The sequence below is a fragment of the Staurois parvus genome, unplaced genomic scaffold, assembly GCF_062004578.1.
Source record: "Staurois parvus isolate SC_StPar_1 unplaced genomic scaffold, SC_StPar_1.0 ptg000598l, whole genome shotgun sequence".
In the NCBI taxonomy this organism is placed as follows: Eukaryota; Metazoa; Chordata; class Amphibia; order Anura; family Ranidae; genus Staurois; species Staurois parvus.
The window spans coordinates 763493-788629 of NW_028318394.1; positions in this window are offsets into that span (position 1 = coordinate 763493).

Genomic DNA, 25137 nt, shown 5'->3' on the forward strand with positions numbered 1-25137 from the left:
GGAAATCTTCCACACTGTGTTATTGTATCAGTTATCAGTACTGCAGCTTATTACCTGCATGCGCTGATCAAATGAAAAATTTCCAACATGCCTATTTGAGAGAAGTCAATTATTAGTGGGAACAGCCATATACAAGCATATCTCTGCTGAACCGGATGAATTTTGATTAATCTGTGGCCACCTTCCTACTCTTTCTCCTTGAACTGAGCCGTGGTAGGAGTAAATGCTCTCTTACTGTGGATGGCAAGTCTGTGACATTCATTGGTTAAAATAGGGTAATATACTACGGTATATAAAATGTAATAAGGTAAGCATAGAGTCATACTTAGAACATATGAGAGGAGATTTACAGGGAGGGTGAAATATAAAGAAGAACTGATACGAGAACTTTACACAGTACTGTGTTGCACTTCAATTTGTAAGTGTGTTTTTCTACTGTTTTATTTCTAAATAAAGTTATCATACAGTTTTGCACAATGCAAGCTTGTTCTTCATTTGTTAAATACATATAATGAGAAGTTTGTATGATAAACAGTTCTGTGGGGGAAATGCTGGGGAGTAAAGATAAGAAGCACTTTTTCACCATTAATATTTGTGGTAAATAGAATATGGTAAGTGTTTACACCTTAGCTCAGAGATGGTGCAAAATTTTTGTCTATACAGGCAAATCTGCATTTTTCTAGGCCCCACCTTCCTTCTGACTACATGTCCTTGCCACAATGGCAATTTGTAATGAGGGGGCAGGGTTTTGCATTTACTCCTTCCCCTTACTGGTTATGGGAAGCTGGCAGGTGAGGAAAAACTAAAACTTCCATGCTGCACCCGGTAGGAGAGAGGATGCACTGTTAGGGAACAGAAGAAAGGTATTTTAATAGCTTGAGTTCCAGTGTCATTTTTTTTATTTTTTGTTAACATGTTTTAAAAACCATTTTAGGCCTGCAGATTACCTGAATTTCACAAAATATTATATATTTTTTGAAAGCAGACACCTTAGAGAATAATATAGTTGTAGTGCCAATTTTTTTGTTACACAATATTAGCTCAATGGTTTATGAAATGCAAAATGAAAAAAAAAAAATACACTAAAGTTAATTTTTGGGCACATAGATGCAATAAGTGACTCAATTTTTGGTAAAATGTAAAATATGAAGTTGTGCTGAGTAAATAGATAAGCTTTAAATTGTGTGCGCTTTAAATTGTGTGCGCTTTAAATTGTGTGCGCCCGTGAAATGACAAAAAACTTTAGTGCCCTATATTTTTTCATAGGCACTGCTTTAAAAGCTCCCACATGTCATCAATTTAGAGTTATGCAGGATCTCTGATGTTTGAATTATTGATCTCACGTTGGAGTTCATGGTGATATATAACATATAGGAAAATGTGTTTTTGTATATAGGGGTCCCAACACATGCGGTTTGTATACAGTATGTGTGGGATGGGTGGGGGGGTTCTAAAACTGTCATGTTGTTTTTAATGTTTTTAAGTGTCTCTTTAAATGTTGAAAACTTGTTGTTTACGTGACTTTATTGCTATCACATAGGGGACCACTAACCCCCTATGTGATAGCATATAGATGACAGGTACTGTTTATGACACATCTAGGGTCTATTAGACCTTAGATGTCTTACCTGTACTCCACTCCACCTGAGGAAATACAGATCGTGTTCCATCAGCTGCTTCCCCAGTCAACAATCCCGGACACGTCATACATGTCACTTCCTGATCTGTGCACAGGAGGGAGGCTCAGTGGATGGATGTCTCTTGAGCTTCCACTACCCTTCCCAGCAACACCCACCATGGCAGCACTTGGCTCACAGGTGGGATAGTTGAGCCCTGTAAACATGGTGAGGTATTCCTCAGGGGAGGTGGCACATCACGGCGGTTGTGGAAGTGATCACTGGCTTCACAGCCACTTGTATCACTTTCACTTTGAAAACTGGCAGTCGCCTTTACAAAACTACACACACTTCCAGCTGGTATAGCAGCCAGTTAAACAAATCACTGCAGCATGGTCCTAGCACCAACTAAACTGGTTAAAAATCAGAATCTCCAGCAAGTAGCTGGGGATTCACCTTTTACCCCCTCCCCGCCATCCCATCCCCGTGTCCTAAGGTGGCTACCTAAGCAGCCTTAAGCTGGCTCCTGCTCTGCCATAGAGGAAGCATTTATAGGTGTTTTTTGCACAAGTATTACATTTATGAGCACTGTTGAAAATTTATGAGCACTGTAATAAAATAAGCAATGTTGGTTTATTTCTACTGTACATCTCTTATTACTTGGTATATTTACTCTGAGAAACTGTACTTTTAAATTTGTGGGACTATTTTTATATAGTTGGATATAATTAGGGACACTCTAATTTGAAGAGAGTGGTGAACATTTGTATTTAAAATGACTCACATGGAATGGATTGCATAATTTTTTTTGTTTGCTTATTATGTTATATTGATTACATGGTTTAATTGTATTTATAAGCACAGTTTATTAGCTCTGGGAAATTTATAACAAAAGCACAGTGCACTTGGGGTTAAGCATTGGATGATTTTGTTTTAGTTTTAACAAACTATTTCCAATTACACAGTCTTAAAATATTTACACCTAAACACTTTAACCACCTCAATAATGGGCACTTTTATGCCCCTTCCTGCCCAGGCCAATTTTCAGCTTTCAATTTGAATGATAATTACTTACTTACTGGATTAATTATGCAAAACTGTACCCATATGAAATTGTTATAATTTTTTTTAGTTTAGTTTAGTTTAGTTACCACTGGGTTTTTTATTTTTTTGCTCTATAAATGAAAAAATATCCCAAATGTTTTTTTAAAAAGCGTGTTTTTCTAAGTTTCTGTTATAAAATTTAGCAGATAAGTAATTTTTCTTCATAAATTTTAATTAAAAATGTATACTGCTATATTTATTTTGTAAAAATAACCCAATTCAGTGCATATTATTTGGTCTGTGTGAATGTTATATAGTGAGGTATTTAGCAAGGTGCATGGAAAGTTTTTTGAAGTTGTAATTTGAAGATGTATTTTTTCCACAATTCTTTGGAAAATGAAGAAATTAAATTAAAACCGTTTTTTTCCCCCCACAAAAATACCATATTAACAAGTTATTTCTCACACATGGCATATGAATACTTGCAACTATAACTCAAAACACATTCTGCTACTCCTCCCAAGTATTGCAATACCACATTTCTGAGCCTTTTTCACAGTCTAGCCACATAGATAGGCCCAACAACCAAGAAAAACTGTCAGGTGTTATCCGCTTTAAGACCAGGTCGCCTTCTGACACTCAGTATTTTGCTAGAACTTAGAACCCCCAAACATTCTATATTTTTAGCAGAGACCCTGGGGAATAAAATGGTGGGTTTTGCAAATTTTTATATTACACAGTATTTGCACAGCGTTTTTTTGAATGCAATTTAACACACTAACGCAAAAATACACTTTAATATACTTTAACCGCTTCCAAACTGTGCTATAGCCGAAAGATGGCTACAGTATGGTTGTCCAGTTCTGGGAGGGCATCCATGGACGTCCTCCCAGAACGCACCCCCAGCGACATGCACGCGGTCCTACGGACACAGCTGATCACGTGATGAGGTAAAAGGCTAATCACAGCAACCTTTTACCACGTGATCAGCTGTGTCCACTGTCACAGTGTGAGGAAAGTACTGCTGATAACCGACAAATGTGACAGGGGAGATCTGCAATGATAATCAGGGCACTGATCAGTACTCTGTTTATCAGTGCCACCCAGCACTGCCCATCAGTGCTGCCCAGCACAGAAATGCAATATAATACCTATTTTTTGGTAAAATTAAAACATCATGTTCGGCGGGGTAAATAGATACCAAACAAGTCAAACATGTTTAAAATTGTGCACGCTTGTGAAACCTTGATATTTAAAAATCTCCATAGGCAACGCTTTAAAAGCCTTTGAAAGTTCGCAGTTTAGAGTTACAGAGGAGGTCTGGTGCTATAATTATTGCTCCCACTCATTCATGGCAATACCTCACATGTGTGGTGTGATCGCTGTTTATGTATGCGTACGGGATCAACATGTTCGCCTTTGCGCGTGGACACAGGGAATGGGAGCACTTTAAATTGTATTTATTTATTTATTTATTGGTGGGATAATGGTACACAAACAGATGTTTTTGTGCACTTGTACACTGTGACAGATGTTGATCGTCCTCCAGTGGACACCTACAGATGTTGATGATCCAATGGAACACTATTACACGTTTTTGTGCACTGGTACACTGTGACAGATGTTGATGTGACACTGGTATACTGCAGATGTTTTGTACACTGGTACAGATGTTGATATGACACTTGGACAGGGACAGATAGTGCTTGGTGTACTGTGTGGGGATGGCTGTGAGTTTTCTGCATAACTGAACACTAAAATCAACAGCTATGCAGAGAGCTGTCACAGACTGCAACGTCTACCTCTCCCCCCCTCACTGAGCTCAGCGGAGAAAACAGCTACAGAGATGTGTGTCTGTTTACATTCAGTGATGGTTGTGATTGGACAAAGCCATCACGTGATCAGGAGGGCCAATCAGGGAGCCCATATCCTGATCTGTGATGTGCTGTGTCTGAGGGACACAGCCATCACAGGATCATGCCACTGGGCGGCCCTGAGGCTACACGAGGAGCACATTCTGAGAGGATGTTCTGGAATGTCCACTCAGAATGGGGAAAGCTCCCACTCAGCCGTTTATGTGCAGAGGCCAGATTGGAAGCAATTAAACAAAATTAAGCACAGTAAAACATTTTGCATGTCTCACTTCTATTAAGAATCTAAAATAATAAGGGGTTATTCCGAATGTATCCTTTATTTTTTTCCCAATTCTTTTTTTAACAATATACCAATGTACAGAGGGTATACATGGATAGAAAAAAATAAAAAGGCAACAGGAAATCATATTGATTTTCCTTGGTTGTCATGGCAGGATATAAGATATCATAACATAGGACAAAGATGTATTCATATCTGGTCACCTGGCCTATCTTGGCTGCATATACTTAAAGGAGCAGCATCTACTATCACCTACTACACAGCATGTATAACCCCTTGAACAAAATTCAAATTTAGAAGGAGTAAAACCCCATGAAAGAAAATAAAATGGGGAAAGTTTTTGGGGTGAGAATCCCCTCAAATCTGAGCTCAATGGGGCCCACAAATCCACTAACCACATTTCTAAACTTAGGTCATGTCCAGTAGAAATGTGTGGGCAGAGGAGTACACAAACTCATGCCAAAAAACAATTTAAAAAAAAAGTTTTCATGTGTGCCCTTCTCTATGATGATCATGTCCTCTATCATGTTGATTTCCACAATTTTTGCCAAACATATGGGGAATGAGGGTACCTGGTGTCGTTTTCAGAGAACTGAATTGCACCAGGATTGGAACAATGGAGTGTCTGTAGATCTTTTGTGGAATTGTATGATGATGTAACAGAAAAAAAGGCAGGGTTCTGTGTCCATAGTCTATAAATCTCTGAGTAATGCAGCATACTTCAGTCTAGATGGCATAAAACCATTAACAAGACCAAAAGAGATGTAGCTCATCTCCCACAACATCTACAACATATCTCCATACATTGCAGGAGTATTTTATGTACCCTATTGGGAGTGTAGTACCATTTTGTCAAAATTTTAAATCCTGATTCCTGGTATTTGAAACAAACCAAGGTTTTGTACATGAAAAGGAGTATACTATTGATCTGCTTGCTGGAGAGAGTGATGCAAAGATCCCACTATCATTTGGAAATATACAGCAGTTTGAACTCCACTGGGAGAAGTTAAGTAAACAATACGTCAAGAAAATTGCCGTTCTAAGCAATCACCGTGATGTGTTCTTTAAGTGTCTCAGCCAGAAATAAAGACCCAGAGCCCGCTGCATTGTATGCTTTCAGAAAGTACAGAGACAAAGCGTCATCAAACATCTTGTAATATAGCAGAAAATATCTGTCCAGCCTCAGAGCCTTGCTGGCATACATTTGTGACATGGCTTCTGCAAGTTCCTCCTCTGTAATTGGAGAATCCAGGTCATAAGTGGAGAGGCAGGGCATACACGCTTCTTCAAGGTATGTGTTAACATAAATGAATAGACTGTGCAAAGATTCATAGAACCTTCAGAGTACTGCAGCTATATTGTCTGTAGTGTGTACTTTCTGTTGAAGGAAGTTTAGGAGCTCATTGATAAACAGGCTCATTGCCTGTTGTGTCCTCAGTGCCTGAGCCAGATTACTACCACATTTCATGTTTGTAGAATATCTTTTTGCACTTGGAAGGTACAGCTTTATTCTTGTCCCTAAAAAGGGATTTCAGATGGTGATGTAATGCTGTAAGTTCAGCTGGTGCCAAGCTTTTAGTGTAAATAGAATGGCTGATGGTGCCCTTTATGAACAGGGCCTTGCCTTCTCAGTCACTCCAGAGGTCACAAAAAGTCCGTTGGATGCAATTGTGGAGCAAAATACAGATTCCTTTAGATTTAGAATTCTAAGAGCAGCTAGGATACACTGTTGGGTAGAACTGATTGTGGAGTTTTGGGACATTGTCTGCTCTGAAATGGGTTTGCTGGAGGAAGCAGTGATGGATGCTCATCCATTTCAAGTCTAAAAGGATGAAAGAGCATGTTTGGGGGGTAATAAATGCGTGTGTATTCCTTTATGCTATTACAGATCTGAGTTACAATACTAAGAAGCAAATAATTAAAGAAATTTGAAGTTTTCTCTACCGTCTTTCCTGAAACTCAAATTTTTTTTCTAAATATATAAGCAGTAACAAAAGTCTTGAAATACTGTGTATCATGCTACCTTAAGTGGAAAAGACAAAACTTTATTCTATTTTAACATGGAAAAAAGGGGTTCATTCTTCCACATATTGCCCGTTAAATGCATTATATGTGTTCTTCATCAACTAACAAAATGCTTTCTCTCTTAGGCTCAAAACTGGGTGTTTTGATAATGCTAGTAACGCTAGCTTTGTAAAGTCACATTAAAAATGTGAGTTTTCCAGCTTTTTCTTAGCATTTTTTCATTAGCGTTTAGCGGAGTTTTGCTGTGTTTAGAGTCGTTTTTCCGCACTTGCAGTTATTAGTGTTTTTTTTACAGAAAAAAATTGGGGGGTAAAAAAAATCCAAAAACACTGGTTTGTGGCGATTTACCATGTATTACCGTGTTTTGCCGCATTTTTAGCATTAGAGCGTTTTTACAGCTAAAAAACTCTAGAAACCCACTAGTCCTGGGTTTTTTTTTCAGCCATAAAATGTCCCTGCCAAAAAATGTTCATTACAGTCTATGTGTGCATTGTGGGGGGTTTACTAGCTGTAGAAAAAAATGCCACAAGCAAAAAACAGAAGCTGTAAAAACATCCAGTGTGCATGAGGACTTATAAATCATATATCTCATAATTCATCCACAATGTATCATATAACATCTATTTTATGCTATGCTTATTTGTATATATATATATATATATATATATATTTTATCTATGCCACATCAGTGAAAGGCACAACATTTTTTTTCTGTTTCTAATTTCCTTAGCATTTCTTTATTTGTAGTAAACATTGTACAAAGGTAGATATTGGTTTTTAACTGCTTGCAAAGTTTTTCAAAGATATAAATTGAACATATTAATGAAAGCCACTACCTCATAAACTGTCTTTGATCACTTTTACCTCAAAACATTAAACACATTAATTTATTGTAGCATAGTGCAGGAGCATGTTCTCATAGGATTTTGAGCATCCAGCTTTCCAGTGAGAAAACACAGTTACATCTCTGGGATTTTTTTTGACAGCTTTAATTGTCTTTTGATTTAGGAGCAGCTGTCAGCTGAACTCTGGTAAGCATAATAAAATACATATGTATATTTGCCTTTCCCCACAAAATAAAAGTCCTTCTTGTCCCTAATGTGTGCAGCACACCCCATAGGCCCCAAGGGTGAGCGGGTCCACTGTTCATACATTTTTTATTTGATTTTCAGCCCCTGTCACTTGTGGCTGAAGCTCAAAAGAGATCCACATATGCAACTAAGGCATACTGTAGATAAGAGTATCCAAACTCCACTCCCCACACCTATAACTTGCACATCCTCCTGTGCATGCCACCCCATTCTTTTTCTCTTGCTGCTTAAGGGTGATTCAAGTCTTTCACAGTCCTAGCAACACCCCTGTCTTGCTGATTGCATGTATTCAGCCAATCAGACAGTTACCTCCAATCAGTACCTATGATCAGGCCCTGGATACAGATACTGCAGTCCAGAGTGATTGTTACAAAGTATCAAGTGTGTATGTGCCCATAGCCCAGAGCTATGCTACATCCAGATACATGAGATTTATGGATCTGGACTTAGCACCAGAACGACCAGTGTGGATGATGCTTCATTTCTTTTTATTGAGGAAGGGGGGCAACTTTTGTTCTTACACACAGGCCTACTGCATGCAGAAAATGCCCCTGTAATAAATAGTATTACTTACCTTATTACTCAGCCCCACACGCCTCCTCCCATTCAGCTGCAATATTTATGGTTTGCCTCACATAACTGTTCCTCTTCTTTGGTCAGGAACAGTGGTGCTTCATTATACTTACAGTAGAGATGCAGAGGGTCCACCCACATTCCAGCCCATGAGTGGGAATAGAAAGGAATAAAAGTTGCCCTCAGAGCAAGGAATAAGGTAAATATTGATCTTTATTATATCCTCCAGATCAAATTAGGGGCACCTCAACATAATTATTATAGGCTAGAATTGTTATTTGATATTTATCTTGTTTGATTTGCCTAGACACAAAATAAATTGATTCCTATGACTAATTTATACTTGAGATTTAGTTTTTAAGGCTGTTTTCAAATACAACTGTTATTGTAATTAAAATAAATTAGTATTTTCATAAACAAATATTTCTTTAACATTTCTATTAAAAGATATTGAAAATCATTGCTATATCTAGCCTAAAGGCACACATTAAGTTGTTTAGAACCTTCAGTTATAAAGTTGTAAAAAGCCACAACTCCATAACCAGTTTATGTAATGAAAAAGCTTTATTATGTTTATTGTAAAATGTATTGCACTCTAACCTCATAAAATTAGCACTGGGCACTAGGGAAAACATTTTTGTTCACTTTTTAAAAGGCAGCTTGCTGTACAAGTATCACACTGAGCCACTGTGCATTCATGTCAATTAATACAATTAATTAGTAATAACCCCTTCATAGCTTATGGGAATAGAAATTTGCAGGGATTTTAATTTAGACATATGTTCGAAAGGGCCTTTGAGCCTCCAAAATAATTACCCCCTTCTTTTGGGAGGGCAAAGATTAAATCAATGTGGAGCAGTGAATGTACTGGGGAACAGGTTTAAATGCAAGGAAATGTGGCACTAGGAAACAATGATAATAAGGTTTGAAGATAACCATGCAAACATACAGAAAGTCTCCAACCGTCTCTAACAAATTTGCCTTTTAAGAACATTGCTTAATGAAAAGAACACTTCAGCAACAGGTGACTATAATAACTTGTGTTTTCAATTATTATTGTGTTTTCAAATTATATTTGTACTTTAAAGTTAAAGGATAAGTTCACCTTTTTACCAAAAATAATAAATGTACATTTAATTTGCAGGTAAAAAAATGTGCATTTATTATTTTTGGTTGCAGGAGCCTGTAAAGCATTGAAGCAGTGATCAGCAGACTGCCATGCAGGTCTCCTGCAGACCTGTCAGCAGGGGCGGACTGACCATTTGGAAACTAGGGCACTGCCCGAGGGCCCTGGGTCAGTAGGGGGCCCCATGAGATGCCCCTGGTACCTTTTTCATAGGCTTTTTTTAGTTTGGGCAAGGACACAGGGGCCCCATGATCCCCTATTGCCCGGGGGCCCCATGAGTTGTCAGTCCGCCCCTGCCTGTGAGTATATCTGTTTGCCCATATGGGATGTACGAGCAAGCAGATATACTGACTGGAAGACCCAATTAACTACCACAGCGCTCCACAGAGCCGTGGTAGTTCATTCATTGTGAATGAATGATGTGGCTGTGTGGGTGGAGCCCCACATGGCCACGCTATTTTTAAAAAGTGACAGACTGTACGGGGAACTTCTCCCCATGCTGCTGGGGGGATATTTTAGATTGGGCAGCAGCTGCGGTATTGGGATAATGTCTCACCCTAAAAACGGATGGAACATATAACATGTTTCCAAAGATTAACTTATCCTTTAAACTCCAGAGAAACAGTACTCTATCCTAAACAAGGGGCTATTATACAAATTTAGTCATACTGGCTGGTAGTCAGCCTAGATTTATTTATAGTATATTTTCTCATTTGGATTTCTCTTAACCACTTGCCGCCCTGCCACTATAGAAATACGGCAGCAGGGCGGCACAGGCAGGCAAAACCACGTTTTAAAACGTGTGTTTTGTAAATAGATAGGGGGCGCAAGCAAGGCGCGCCGCCGCCCTATCTGTCCCGCCGATCACCGCTGCGGATGTCAGTCGCCGGGTCACAGCCGGTCCTTACCGGCTGTTTCCCGGCGATCGGCGGCAAACAGTGACAGACAGCACAGCTGCAGTAGCTGTGCTGTCTTTCACTTCCCTGACAGCTCGAGGATGAGCTGATCGAGAAAGAAGAGTTTCTCTCTCTCGATCAGCGGTGTCCCATGCAGCACACACCCCCGCCCCCTAGTAAAACACTCCCCTCACACAGATAATCCTTCCCTGCAAAATAAAGTTAACCCCTTCCTCCCCAGTGCCATTAGTACAGAGTCAGTGTTTTTTTTTTTTTGCACTGATCACTGTTTTGGTGTTTTTGGGGATGTCAGTGACCCCAAGTCAGTACCCCCCAATGTCAGAATGTCTGCCGCAGTCCCGCCATAAGTCACTGGTCGCTGCCATAAGTCGCTGATTGCCGCCATTATTAGTATAAAAAAACCCCTAAAAATCCCGGTATCTTTCCCGCCATTTGTAAACGCTATAACTTTCACGTAAACCAATTAATTTACAACTATTGGGGGTTTTTTTTAGCAAAGACATGTCGCAGAATGCATTTTGGCAGAAATTTATGACTAAATTTTATTTTTGCATTTTTTTTTACTGGAGATGTGTTATAGCAAAAAGTCCAAAATATTGTTTTTTTCCCTCAAAATTGTCAGCCTTTTTTTTATAGCGCAAAAAATAAAAACTGCACAGGCAATCAAATACCACCAAAAGAAAGCTCAATTTGTGGGGAAAAAAAGGATGTAAATGTAATTTATGTACCGTATTGCATGACCGCACAATTGTCCGTTAAACTAGCGCAGCGCTGTATAGCAGAAACATGGCGTAAATTGCAGTATTTATACCATACTTTTTAGACGCTATAACTTCCACACAAAGCAATCAATATACACTTATTGGGATTTTGTTTACCAAAAACATGTAGCAAAATACATTTTGGCCTAAATTTATAACCAACTTTGAGTTTACTATATACTTTTTATAGCTGAAAGTAAAAAATATTGTTTTTCTTCAAAATTTTTGGCCTTTTTTTGTTTATAGTGTGAAAAATAAAAAGCGCACAGATGATCAAATACCACCAAAAGAAAGCTCTATTTGTGTGAAAAAAAGGACGTAAATTTTGTTTGGGTGCAGCATTGCATGACTGCGCAATTATCAGTTGAATTAGTGCAGCGCCGAGTAGCAAAAAGAGGCCTGGTCATTAAGGGGGGTAAATCCTCTGGAGCTCAAGTGGTTAAACTCATCTATGCTGGGGTTTATCTCTGCTGCCAGTAGATATTGCTGCTATCTCTGGTAATATACAGTAAATGTGCTATGAATATTTTTTTTTTTAGCCAAGAGGTAGGGGGTTTGTTGCCACTAATGCATGCTGGATGAGAGCATAAATATTTGGGAAGGACCATGTGATACACCACCCCCCCCCTCAGAGCCTGGGTAGGATGCATGTGACTGTAGCTGCTTTTTGAAGATGCCTATATGCTACTGTGTTTGGAGCTATCCCTGACTGGAGGCAAGATGAGGTCCTCATTGGTGCTGGTTGATTCTCCTGAAGTGAAGATATGGTTGCTACTGGAAAGAACTGCTACATCCAAGAAGATGCAGGTTGCTGGGTTCAGCCTAAAGGCCCATTTCCTGTACTGGTATCTATTATTGGAGTCTAAGTCTGCAGGTTAGTAATGGGAGTTCAGAATTTCCTACCCCTATCCCCCTGGAGTTTGAGTGAATAAACTCACATTTAAAAGTGACTGAAATGCATCTGTTCAGCTTTTCCATTATTGCCTAAGAGGTGAAATATCAACTTTCCCTGTCTTTGGGGGTACTCCACCTGCTCCTCATGGTCAGGATGTGCTACATGTATCTTATTAATAATTAGAAGTCCAAATACATGTGAAGGTGTAGCTAACCACAAGTTCAATAAAGTACTGTAGGCTTTAATTTTGTTTTGAAATTTGGGAAGAAAAACCAGTTAGTTTGTAACATCTAATGGGTTAGGAGTATATAGTCTACTTACAGGGATTAAAGATTGTAAGGAATTTAGACTCCAATGATATCTGGGTTGCACTGACTTGCATATGCTTGGAGTTCAATACTGAGAGCAAATACTAGTATAGACAGGGGACAACATTGAATGAGTGCTATTCCATTTTTAGTCTTCTGGGAGGAAGAATAAGGGATTTTATTATACATCATCAGATGTAAATATAGGGCTTGAATAGCTCTAAGGAAGGTTCCCTTAAAGTGATGTTAAAGGCAATTTTTTCTGGTTTAAAATTAACAAACATGTTAAACTTATCTGCTCTGTGCAGTGGTTTTGTACAGAGCAGCCCCAATCCTCCTCTTCTCAAATCCGCACCTGGTGTACCTGCCCCCTCCCTCCTGCCTAGTGCCCACATATCAAGCAGCTTGCTCTGGGGGTACCTGAGCAGGCCCACTTCTGAGCTTCTACTCTGTGTGTCCATTCACACATGGAGCACAGCTCGGCCCCACCCCCAATCTTTTCTCATTGGCTCACTGGCTATGATTGACAGCAGTGGGAGGGGCAGCAGGTAAGTTTTAAGGGGGGGCTGAGGGGGCTACTGCACACACACACAGAAGACTTTTTACCTTCATGCATAGAATGCATAAAGGTAGAAAACATTGAGCCTTTACAACCAGTGCACTGCAATATAGAAAACCTGACTAGCCAATTTAAGTGATTAAATGCTTTTTCAGCTGCCAGGCTGAGTAAGAGTGCTATTTCCTCCACCTTATGGTATAACTTAAAATAGGGCTTGAAAAAGCCACTCGCCCGCTCGCCAAATGTGAGGAGAAATTCCTCTGTGGCGAGCAGCTGCGAGCGGTGAGAACAGATGAAGCTTGGAGCGACTGCACCTGCGCTCCAAGCCTCATTGTGAAGCCGAGTTCCGGTTTACAACTTCCGGTTTCCGGCTTCTGCGGCACCGCTGCCGAGGGGACAAGTGCAGGAGAGGTCCGCTCTCCTCCACTGAGAGGAAACACCCTCTCCACCGTCACAGGGGACTCGGGGGGACAGTAAGTACTGTATACAACATGTCCTGTCACTATAATGGAGTGCAGGGGAGCTGGGATATACATTACTATAATTACTGTATACATGTCATATCACTATAATGGAGTACAGGGGAGCTGGGATATACATTACTGTATAGATGTCATATCACTATAATGGAGTACAGGGGAGCTGGGATATACATTACTGTATACATGTCATATCACTATAATGGAGTACAGGGGAGCTGGAATATACATTACTATATACATGTCATATCACTATAATGGCGTATAGGGGAGCTGGTATATACATTACTCAGTAATGTATATCCCAGCTCCCCTGTACTCCATTATAGTGATATGACATGTATACAGTAATGTATATCCCAGCTCCCCTGTACTCCATTATAGTGATATGGCATGTATACAGTAATGTATATCCCAGCTCCCCTGTACTCCATTATAGTGATATGACATGTATACAGTAATCATTACTGTATACATGTCATCACTATAATGGAGTACAGGGGAGCTGGGATATACATTACTGTGTACATTTTTATATATTGGACTATTTATTCTAAAGAAAAATTTAATTTCATAAGCTTTAAGGGGGTGTGGTTGGGGGCAGGGTTGGGGCGGACCTGGGCAAGGTTGGGTGGGGCAACTGGTGGCGAGTAAGTTTTGTGACCTGCTAGTACGTCTGGACTCGAAATTTTAACCCCTGACTTAAAGCATATCTATGGTCAATATGCAAAATCATATATTCACTTCAACATTGTATTTCAATTATTTGCAGCCTACTTTTACTAATCTGAAGGCTCTTGAAGTTTGTTGACATACTTTATGAAGATCTCCACACATTCACTTTCTTGAATTTGAGAACACCTATTCACTATGTCCTGTCTGCAGACACTGATGTGTCACAGAATTCACAGAGCTTGCCTTCTGAATACAAAGGTGCTGAAAGGATGAGTTTCAGGAGGTACAAGAATCACAGCTTGCAGACAGCAAGGTACCAAGGAAATCGTAACCCTTAAAATCCCACATTGAAAGTAAACAGCATAGGGGAAGATAAACAGCATGCAGGGAATCCAGGAAGTTGTGGAAAGAGATAGACACTCGAAAGGCAGAACTCACAATGTGAAAGAACATTTTTCAAGTAAGTTTATATTGGATTGTCAAAAGAAAAAAAGAAAAAAAAATGTTTCCATTGCTATTACAATGCCGATATTATAAAATGAAAGTGTTCTGCATAGTACAGACAAGGCTAATTATAGCAACCAATCTGCCCAGCCCCCTCATACACAAAGAAATACCTATAAATATTTTTCCTGTTTGGAGGGTTCAGAATGGAGCATCTAAAAAGGTAAACTGCATTATACCAAACAATACAAATATGAATAAGTTATTCAATATGTCTGTGGACATGTAACAAAGATAAAGTATGTGTTATCACAATGTGGCTGCAAAAGTAGAAATACACTTTAAAGATCCACTGGAATAAAATGTTTGGCTAATTTACAATTAGGATTTGACATTTAAGGTTTAAGAGAAATAGAGGTGTATTTTGACTGCATGGAACTGGTGAAAACATTACCTCGACTAAACCCAGATACTATTGATAATAGAGTTATTGTCACCTGGTCATCTGAGGCTATATGGTAAGTATGTCTCATTGTGGACGTGTGGTTAGTTATGTGAAATGTGTTATATAAAGTATGTTTGCGCATAGCACAATCATGTCCAAAAAATTAATTTCTTGCCCATGTATAAAAGCATAGTCATAGCTAAAGGATCCCTGCAGGTATCAATGGCTAATCAGAAAATAAGAAGTAGATAAGTCAACTCTGGAACTAGAAAAGGAGAGAGATCAATGGCCAGTAGTTGAAAACTCAGTAGTTGCAGAGGGATGTCTGGGGTGTTCCTTGTGTACACTACCTTCCAAGTGGAATCCTCAGGTGGCAGCTCAGGTCAGGTATCCTGGCCTTGAATTGTTAGGCATGAACTGCCTAGGTCTTTGTAGAAGGATTTTAGATCCTCCAGGAAATGCATAGTGGTGGATATACCACCTCTTTGGGCTATGGGACTAAAAAGGAATCCCCAGTGATGTTGCATGATGTCCATTAAAGCGGAATTCCAGGTATGAATTTTTTGCCTAATTACATTGGACCAACTTGGACCAATGTAAGTATGAATATTTAGTACCAGTTTGATCTCTGTGGAAACTGGAAATTACTATAACATTCACTGTAATATAGTGATCACTGCTGTCTTTCTGATCTTGTGCCAAGTGACTGCCCTGCCGAGTAGTGACCAGAGATGGCTGCCCACTGGACCTGGGTGCCATTCCTAGAAAGTCTTGCATTTTTTACAAACAATGCAAGGTGTTCTCTGATTTTAAGGAATGGAAAGGTGAGGCAGTGATGTCACATCTTTCCTGGGCCAGAAATGATTCTCATGATTATGAGCAGACAAGCAATATAGTAATTGCACAGATATTTGCAAAGTGGCATATTCAGTGGTATATTGGTTTATCATTATCTGTAAGGATCCATCTTCAGTGAAATAGTCAGATTCACTGCTACCTAAATTGCACTCATTAATTTCTTCATCTCTAGTCACAAATTCTGTTTAATGTCTTTATTGGTTATTTACTCAGCAATACTGTATTGCAAAATTTCTCAGCTTTTATACTTATGCTCTGCCATGTTCGCCATGTCATATTAAACAAAAGTAGAGCATTCTTTTTACTTGTAACCAAAGTAAGGGGACAAAAGTTCTATTTAAAATTCATTGTACATTTTCTGTTCTTGCTTTTAGATTTGATTTCAGTGACAGTCTACAAACACAAAGTATGATTAAATGACATAAGGCAAGTTTATCGGCTCATGGATTTTTCACATCATGTAATTCTTTAGCATTTAGGGATTTGTGAAATGGCAAAATCTAGTATTAAACATTTATTAGTTCTGATTAGAAAGCATAATATATTTTTATAGGCTTCCAATACTTTTCTGCATATTTGGCACTGTATGCAATAAATATTTTTCAGATGTTAAAATATGTTTATACATAAGTTAGAGCTGTAGGTTAAAGCCTTCAAAACTTACCTTAAGCCAAATGACTCGTAAATTATGTTTTAATACAAAAAGAATTGTGAGACCACACCATACCTAGGCAACTATTTGACTGCTAACAGCAACATACCTAAATATAAAAAACAAGGGATTCAATTGTGTATTGCATAAGCTACCATACACAGGGTCTAATTAAAAATATTTTGTGCAGGCAACTATATTGTTTATGTAGATTGCTAGTGTTCGTAAATTTTAATTTCAGACTGTCAGGATATTTCTGTAAGCAGCTACCTGTAAGTAGACTAATAATAATAAGCAACTGCCTAAAACTGAGAAATCCATATGTTCTATATTAAAAAAGAAAATATAAAACAAAAATCAGTAATATACAGCAACATGAAAATATAGAGATTAGACACCTTTAAAGATATCCTTGTTTGTGTTGAAAATAAGCAGAATACAAATAAGATAAACCAACAATACCATTAAAGTAATTAGATGTATACAGTATAACCTAGGTCAGAAGATGTCTTTCAAATGGAACAGTTATGGAATATATCCTTTTGTCAGGGTCTGGATCTTAACCCAGTACCTCTGCTGTGTCTGGCACACCTGTGATGCTGGGCAGCTCCCTATCTGATCTGTTAGACAATCTTGCTTTGTACATTTTTTTTTCGTGAATTTTGAACTCTTTGCTCCTCCTTTGAACTTTATATTTAGGCCATGCCTTTGCACTTCCTGTTTGCCAGATTATTGTGCTCTCCCCAGCCATATCTTGTTCTTGTCACTTCTGCTGCCATGCTTATCTTCGCTTCCACTTCGACTATGCTAATGCTTGATCCCAACATGCAACTACTGTTACCGACCTTTGGCTAGTTTATTGACTATGTTTCTGTTTGATTCCTACCTGCTGTAACTGCTACTGGACCTTGGCTTGCTCACCTCCTGGTGAGGTGATACTGAAGACCGTGGCCTGGTACTTGTACCTGGTATGCAACAAAACCCATCTCCACCATCAAGAGCTTTGGCGAATACTGGTTAGTACTTAGACCCTGCACCTTGGGTGAGTCCGCTTCATCCACCAGGTTGACTTGAATGTATACCTATTTTGCTTGTTGGTGGGAGTCTCTCTATTGCTATAGCTTTTGGTCTTCAAACCTGACTGTGACACCGTTTTACCTCAAAAGAATGAAATTTGGTAAATTTCCTGTTCTTCAAGGTGAACATTTGTTCATATGAGCAGTGTAGGTTCAAGTCTCTAATGATGCCTGCAAGTCTTGGATTAATAGATGAATTCAATCTACAGGCTAGATCAGTTTGGGCTGCAAACAGAACATGTTGAAAACTCATGCTAACATTATAAGAACATGCATTAATATTGCTGTAGAGTGGGGTGTTAATTTTATCAAAGGTGGAACAAAATGAAACAAAATTTCTGAGAAGAGTCCAAAGACTTGATTCCAGTGTAACTTTAGGGACCTAATATGCCATAAAATACTAATGTACTAAAGACCTGCATGCTTCCCAGCACTGAGTTGAGTATGTAGAAGAAAATTGTATCAGTTTGAATAAAGTGGATTATCATTTTTAATAGTTTGTCACCCAATTTAGTGTAAAATAATATAAAACCTTTGAGTTATAGAAACTGTGGGAATCCGCAGGGGAAATGGATAGGATGTAGTGGAAAGCAGAGCTTACAGTTGTGGCCAAAATTATTCAACCCCCAATGCTGTAAAGGGGTTTAGGGACTATAGTGTACATTTGGAATTGTATTCAGAATCAAATCCTACAAGGACGTTGTAACTACCCAAATGCAACTAAAATGACATCAATTGTTTATGTAATACAGTAGTAAATGGTTCTTATGTGGTTTCTTCATTGCCACAATTATTCAACCCCTTAAAGACTACCACTCTGAAGAACAGAGGTTCATACAGGTGCTTTCCATCAGGTATTGAAAACACCTGTGGATGTCACCGAGCAGCAATCAAGCATAATAAGCACCAATTAGGCAGCTTTAAAATGACTGTGATACTCAGCTCCTTCTAGACATTTACTGGTGTGGTTACAAACATGGTGAAGGCAAGAGAATGGTCCAGGAAGACAAGAGAAGAGGTGATTTCTCTTCACAGGAAGGGCAATGGCTATAAGAAGATTGCAAAGATGTTAAACATACCAAGAGACACCTTAGGAAGCATCATTCGCAAATTCAAGGCAAAGGGCACTGTTGAAACGCTACCTGGTCGTGGCAGAAAGAAGATGCTGACTTCGACTGCTGTGCGCTACCTGAAGCGTAGAGTGGAGAGAAGTCCCCGTGTGACTGCTGAGGAACTGAGAAAAGATTTGTCAGATGTGGGTACAGAAGTTTCAGCCCAGACAATAAGACGCACACTGCGTAATGAAGGCCTCCGTGCCAGAACTCCCAGGCGTACCCCCTTGCTGTCTCCAAAGAATAAGAAGAGTCGACTGCAGTATGCCAAAAGCCATGTGGACAAACCACAAAAGTTGTGGGATAGTGTTCTGTGGACTGATGAAACAAAATTAGAACTGTTTGGGCCCATGGATCAACGCTATGTTTGGAGGAGGAAGAACAAGGCCTATGATGAAAAGAACACCTTGCCTACTGTGAAGCATGGTGGAGGGTCAATCATGCTTTGGGGCTGTTTTGCTTCTGCAGGTACAGGGAAGCTTCAGCGTGTGCAAGGTACCATGAATTCTCTTCAGTACCAGGAGATATTGGATGGAAACGTGATGCAGTCCGTCACACACCTGAGGCTTGGGAGACGTTGGACCTTTCAACAGGACAATGATCCCAAGCATACCTCCAAGTCCACTAGAGCATGGTTGCAGAGGAAAGGCTGGAACATTTTGGAGTGGCCATCGCAGTCACCAGACTTAAATCCGATTGAGAACCTCTGGTGGGACTTAAAGAAAGCAGTTGCAGTGCGCAAGCCTAAGAATGTGACTGAACTGGAGGCCTTTGCCCATGAAGAATGGGCGAAGATACCCGTAGATCGCTGCAAGACACTTGTGTCAAGCTATGCTTCACGTTTAAAAGCTGTTATAACTGTAAAAGGATGCTGTACTAAGTACTAAGATTGAATGTCACTTGGGGGTTGAATAAAACTGATAATGCTGTGAGCACAGAAAAGACATTTGTGGTTATTTCATTATAACTGTTATGTTATATTTGTCTGACCTACAAGTGCCTCTTTAATGTAAATGTAAGCAAGATGACTGAATGATCAAAAGCAATGTCAAACTGGCCAAAACCCTCAATTTCAGTGGGGGTTGAATAATTATGGCCACAACTGTATAAGGTGCCAATTTCTTCTTAGGTCCAAGCTTTTAGATTGATATTTGTAATACAGCGTCCTGAGTATTCTATGGGCATTAGGGTATGTTGTAAAGTAGCTGTCTTAGACGTGGTTAATTTTAGGATTCGCCAGGCATTAAGGGTTGTTTGAACGATGGGATATTCTGAGGAGGTCTGGACAGTGCTTGTTTTGTTGGCTAATATGGAGCCAACAAAACAACCATGGACACCATGTGCACTCCTGAACGCCCGATCGGTGTGTAACAAGCTTACCGCCATCCATGACCTCTTTGTTTCCCGCTCCCTCAACCTCCTGGCGATTACGGAAACCTGGATCCAGCCCACTGACTCTACCTCCCCTGCTGCACTCTCCTACGGCGGTCTCACCTGGACCCACTCACCCAGGCCCAACGGTCGTAAAGGTGGTGGGGTTGGCCTGCTCCTGTCACCGCTGAGCACCTTCCGAGTCCTCCCAAACCCCCCCTCCCTATCCTTCTCCTCCTTCGAGGCCCACTGCGTCCGACTATTCTCCCCAACCCCCCTAAAGATTGCTGTGATATACCGGCCTCCTGGATCCATACCCCGCTTCCTGGAAGACTTCTCCTCCTGGCTACCCTTCTTCCTCTCCTCTGAGCTACCCACTATCATCCTTGGGGATTTCAACATCCCTGTCAACCTCGACAACCCGGACACAGCCCGTCTCCTCCACTTAACCTCCTCCTTTGCACTTGCACAGTGCATACAATCCACCACCCACTCCGACGGTAATATCCTTGATCTTGTCTTCTCCAACCGCTGCGCTCCCCACAACCTCACTAACACCCCCTTCCCTCTCTCTGACCACAACCTGATTACCTTCTCTATCTCCTCATCCTCCAATGCCTACCCCTCCAAATGTCACACTACTACCAGCCGTAACCTCCGCAACCTTAACCCTGCCTCCCTCCACTCCGCAGTTGATCAACTCCATGACCGCATCCTCCCTCTGTCCTGCCCCGACTTGGCTATGACCGCCTACAACAATGCGCTGTCAACAGCCCTTGACTCACTAGCGCCTTTAACCACACGCAACATCAGACCCCGACCGCTCCAGCCCTGGCAGACTGATCACACCAAAACCCTCAAACGACACAGTCGTGCCCTGGAGCGACTATGGCGCAAAACCAAATCCCAACAAGCCTTCACCCGATACAAATCTGCCTACCACACCTACACCTCCTCCCTCCATACTGCCAAACAAGCCTACTTCCTGACCCTCATCAAGGCCCTCTCCTCCAATCCTCGCCGACTCTTCTCCACCTTCAACTCTCTACTCTCGCCACCCCCACCTCCACCCAGCACCTCACTCACTGCCCTTGAGATTGCCAATCACTTCAAAAACAAGATTGACACAATTCGCAAGGACATTGCCGCAACTCACACGCCTTCTCAGCCCGTCCCCTCTCACACAGCTACCCCCTCATCCCCCCTCCCCCTCGAAATAACCCACAGGGACTTCGTCGCTGCTCAAACTCCCTCCAACCCCCTTCCCCCTCACTCAGCTACCCCCTCTACACCCCCCTCCCACGGCCCCACCACTGCTCTTACCTCCTCTCCCACCCCACCCTACATTCCTCATACTGAAGCTCCCCCAACACTCCGCACCTTTGACCTTACTACCATCGAAGAAGTCTCCAAGATCCTCTCTGATGCCCGCCTCACCACCTGCCCCCTTGACCCTATCCCCTCACAACTCCTACAACCTCCCTCCCCCTCCATCCTACGCTCCCTCACCCACATCTTCAATCTCTCCCTCTCCTCCGGCACTTTCCCTTCCCCTCTGAAACATGCACACATCACCCCCATACTTAAAAAGCCCTCCCTGGACCCCAATGACCCGAACAACCTCAGACCCATCTCCCTGCTCCCATTTACATCTAAACTCCTCGAGCGCCTAGTCTACACCCGCCTATGCTCTCACCTCAACGACAACAACCTCCTCGATCCCCTACAGTCCGGCTTCCGTCCCCTACACTCCACCGAAACTGCCTTACTCAAACTCTCCAACGACCTGCTAACCGCCAAAGCTAATGGCCACTATTCAGTGCTCCTACTCCTTGACCTCTCTGCGGCCTTCGACACAGTCGACCACCCCCTCCTCCTCAAAAAACTACACTCCCTCTGCCTCAGAGATTCTGCTCTCTCCTGGCTCTCATCCTACCTGTCACAACGCTCTTTCAGCGTTACCTATAATGCCACCACCTCCCTCTCACTCCCCCTCTCTGTTGGGGTCCCTCAAGGCTCTGTCCTCGGGCCCCTTCTCTTCTCCATCTACACCTCCTCCCTTGGCCAACTCATACACTCTCACGGCTTCAACTACCACCTCTATGCCGACGACACACAAATCTATCTCTCAACCCCCCACCTCACCCCCTCGGTCTCCGCCCGAATCACACACCTGTTGAGCGACATATCAGACTGGATGTCGCTCCACTTCCTTAAACTGAACCTCTCCAAAACCGAGTTTCTTGTCTTCCCTCCAGCCCGGACACCACCCCCCATTGACTTCTCCATCATGTCCAACAACGCCACCATCAAACCCGCCCCGCAGGCCAGAGTACTTGGTGTCATTTTGGACTCCAACCTATCCTTCCAGCCCCAAGTCCACTCTTTAACAAACTCGTGCAGACTCCACCTCCGCAACATCGCCAAAATCCGCACGTTCCTAACTCCAGAAACCACTAAACAGCTCATCCACTCCCTCATCATATCACGACTCGACTACTGCAACTCCCTCCTCACTGGCCTGCCTCGCCGCTGGCTATCCCCGCTTCAGTCCATCCTGAATACGGCTGCCAGACTCATTCACCTTTCCAACCGCTCCGTTTCCGCCACCCCCCTCTGCCAATCCCTCCACTGGCTTCCGATTGCGCAACGGATCAAATTCAAAATCCTAACGCTGACGTACAAAGCTGTCCACCATACTGCCCCGAACTACATCTCTGACCTAATATCCAAGTACCGCCCAACACGCACACTCCGCTCCTCACAAGACCTCCTTCTCTCTAGTTCCCTGGTCTCCTCCTCCCATGCCCGCCTCCAGGACTTCTCCAGGGTGTCACCCATCCTCTGGAACTCCCTGCCCCAACCCATCAGATTATCACCTACTCTCCTCTCCTTTAGGCGCACCCTGAAAACCCATCTCTTCAGGGAAGCCTACCCCGCCCCCTGCTAACTTGCCGACCTCCTCCACTCTTCCTACCACTCCATCCCCCACAGCTATCTCCTCTTGTGCCACCATCCCCTCCCTCCTAGATTGTAAGCTTGAAAGAGCAGGGCCCTCGATCCCCTCATGTTTTGCATTGTATTGGTATTGTTCTGTCACATGTTCTGTCCCCCTTTATAATGTACAGCGCTGAGCGAACTATTGGCGCTTTATAAATACTGTATAATAATAATAATAGCATGGCTAGTAAATATCTGCCAGGAAGAATATGACATTCTACTTTGGACCAAAGTTTGTCAGATCTTTTTCTATAAAAGAAATTAATTAAGATATAGAACTGCAGTCAAGTGTTTGTTTATTTTGAGAAATTTTAGTCCACCTGTCCATTTGTCAATTTTTACTATTTTGTGTGTTCATCTAGGTGTCTGCCACTCTAGATAAAGTTACTAATCTCTTCATGCAGTTTAGTTACTTAGTTAGTTAAGTGGTCACTAATTTCAATAAATGGGTAGAGACAGACCTTATATCATTAGCAACCCAAAATGCTGCCATCCAATACCAAGTAAGTTATTAAGGTATAGCAAACAAATGGAACATTTTATGCAGCATTGAGGAGAAACACAACATATTCAGTTAAAATATCACATTTTTATTGTACTGTTTAATTAATCTCAAATAAACTTTAAAAAAGTTGAATAGACATATCTTCCAATCAGGGTCGGACTGACAACTCATGGGGCCCCCGGGCAATAGGAAATCACGGGGCCCCTGTGTCCTCACCCACACTCAAACCACACCCAAAAAGCCTATGAAAGGTAACAAGGGTATCTCATGGGGCCCCCTACTGACCCCGGGCCCTCAGGCAGTGCCGAGTGCCTAAATGGTCAGTCCGCCCCTGCTTCCAAACTGTGTTATTAACTTTAGTTTAACTGCTCTTATACCACTAAATGCTAATGCTTGCTCTGTTACGAATTATTCACTAGAACCTTCTTTAAAAGAAATCCTGGCTGCAGTTCACACTTATGGTACCTCCCTAACTAATCTCAGAGATGATATTAAAGTAGAATATTATCCAAAGGTATTTTTGCCATGCTTCTCTTCTGGACCACAGGGGTGCATTTAGCTCTGCACTCCTGATGTCACATAGCTGATCCAGGCTCTAGAAGGATCCCAAATGTATTGAATAGACTAGAATAGAACAGAATAAAAAAAAGATAGATTAGAAAATAAAATAGAAAATAATAGAATAGAATTGAATAAATTAGAAATAATATAGCCATCTTCTGAAATTTTGATTTTTGAATTTCAAATAGAATAGATTAAAACAGAATATAGCCATCTTTCAAAATTCAAATTTTGAATAGAATATAATAAAATAGAAAGAATATGGATGTCTTTCAAAACTCAAATTTTCGAAATTTGAATAAAATAGAATAAAATAGAAAGAATATAGCTGTATTTCAAAATTTGACTTTCAAATAGAATATAATAAAACAGAACCATCTTCCAAAATTCAAATTTTTGGAAAAGAATAGAATAAAAAAAATACAACAGAATAGAGTAAAACAGTGTTAATAGTGTTAATAGAATAGAATGGAAAAGAAAAGAATAGAACAGAATAGAAAATAAAGGAATAGAAAAAAATAGATTAGAATAGAAAAAACAGAATGGCAAAAACATAGAATAGAATAGTATAGTTACTGTATGTTTTGAAATTTGAATGTCAAATAGAATAGAACCAGCTATTCATCACAATAAGTTTAGATAGATTCAATATGTTAGATTCATATTAGATTCAAATACAGGGTGAATGAAAGACCAAACATTTTGAAAGAAAAGTGTTTTTCTTATAAAATTTTACAAATAAATAATATTTCTTCATAAATATTTGCCAAAATGTATTCATCTATCTTTTTAGTGAAAAAAAAAAATAACCTAAATTAGTTTATAACCAAAAATTATATTTTTTCCAAATTTTTGTTTATATTTTTATTTAATTTTTTTATATTTTTTTT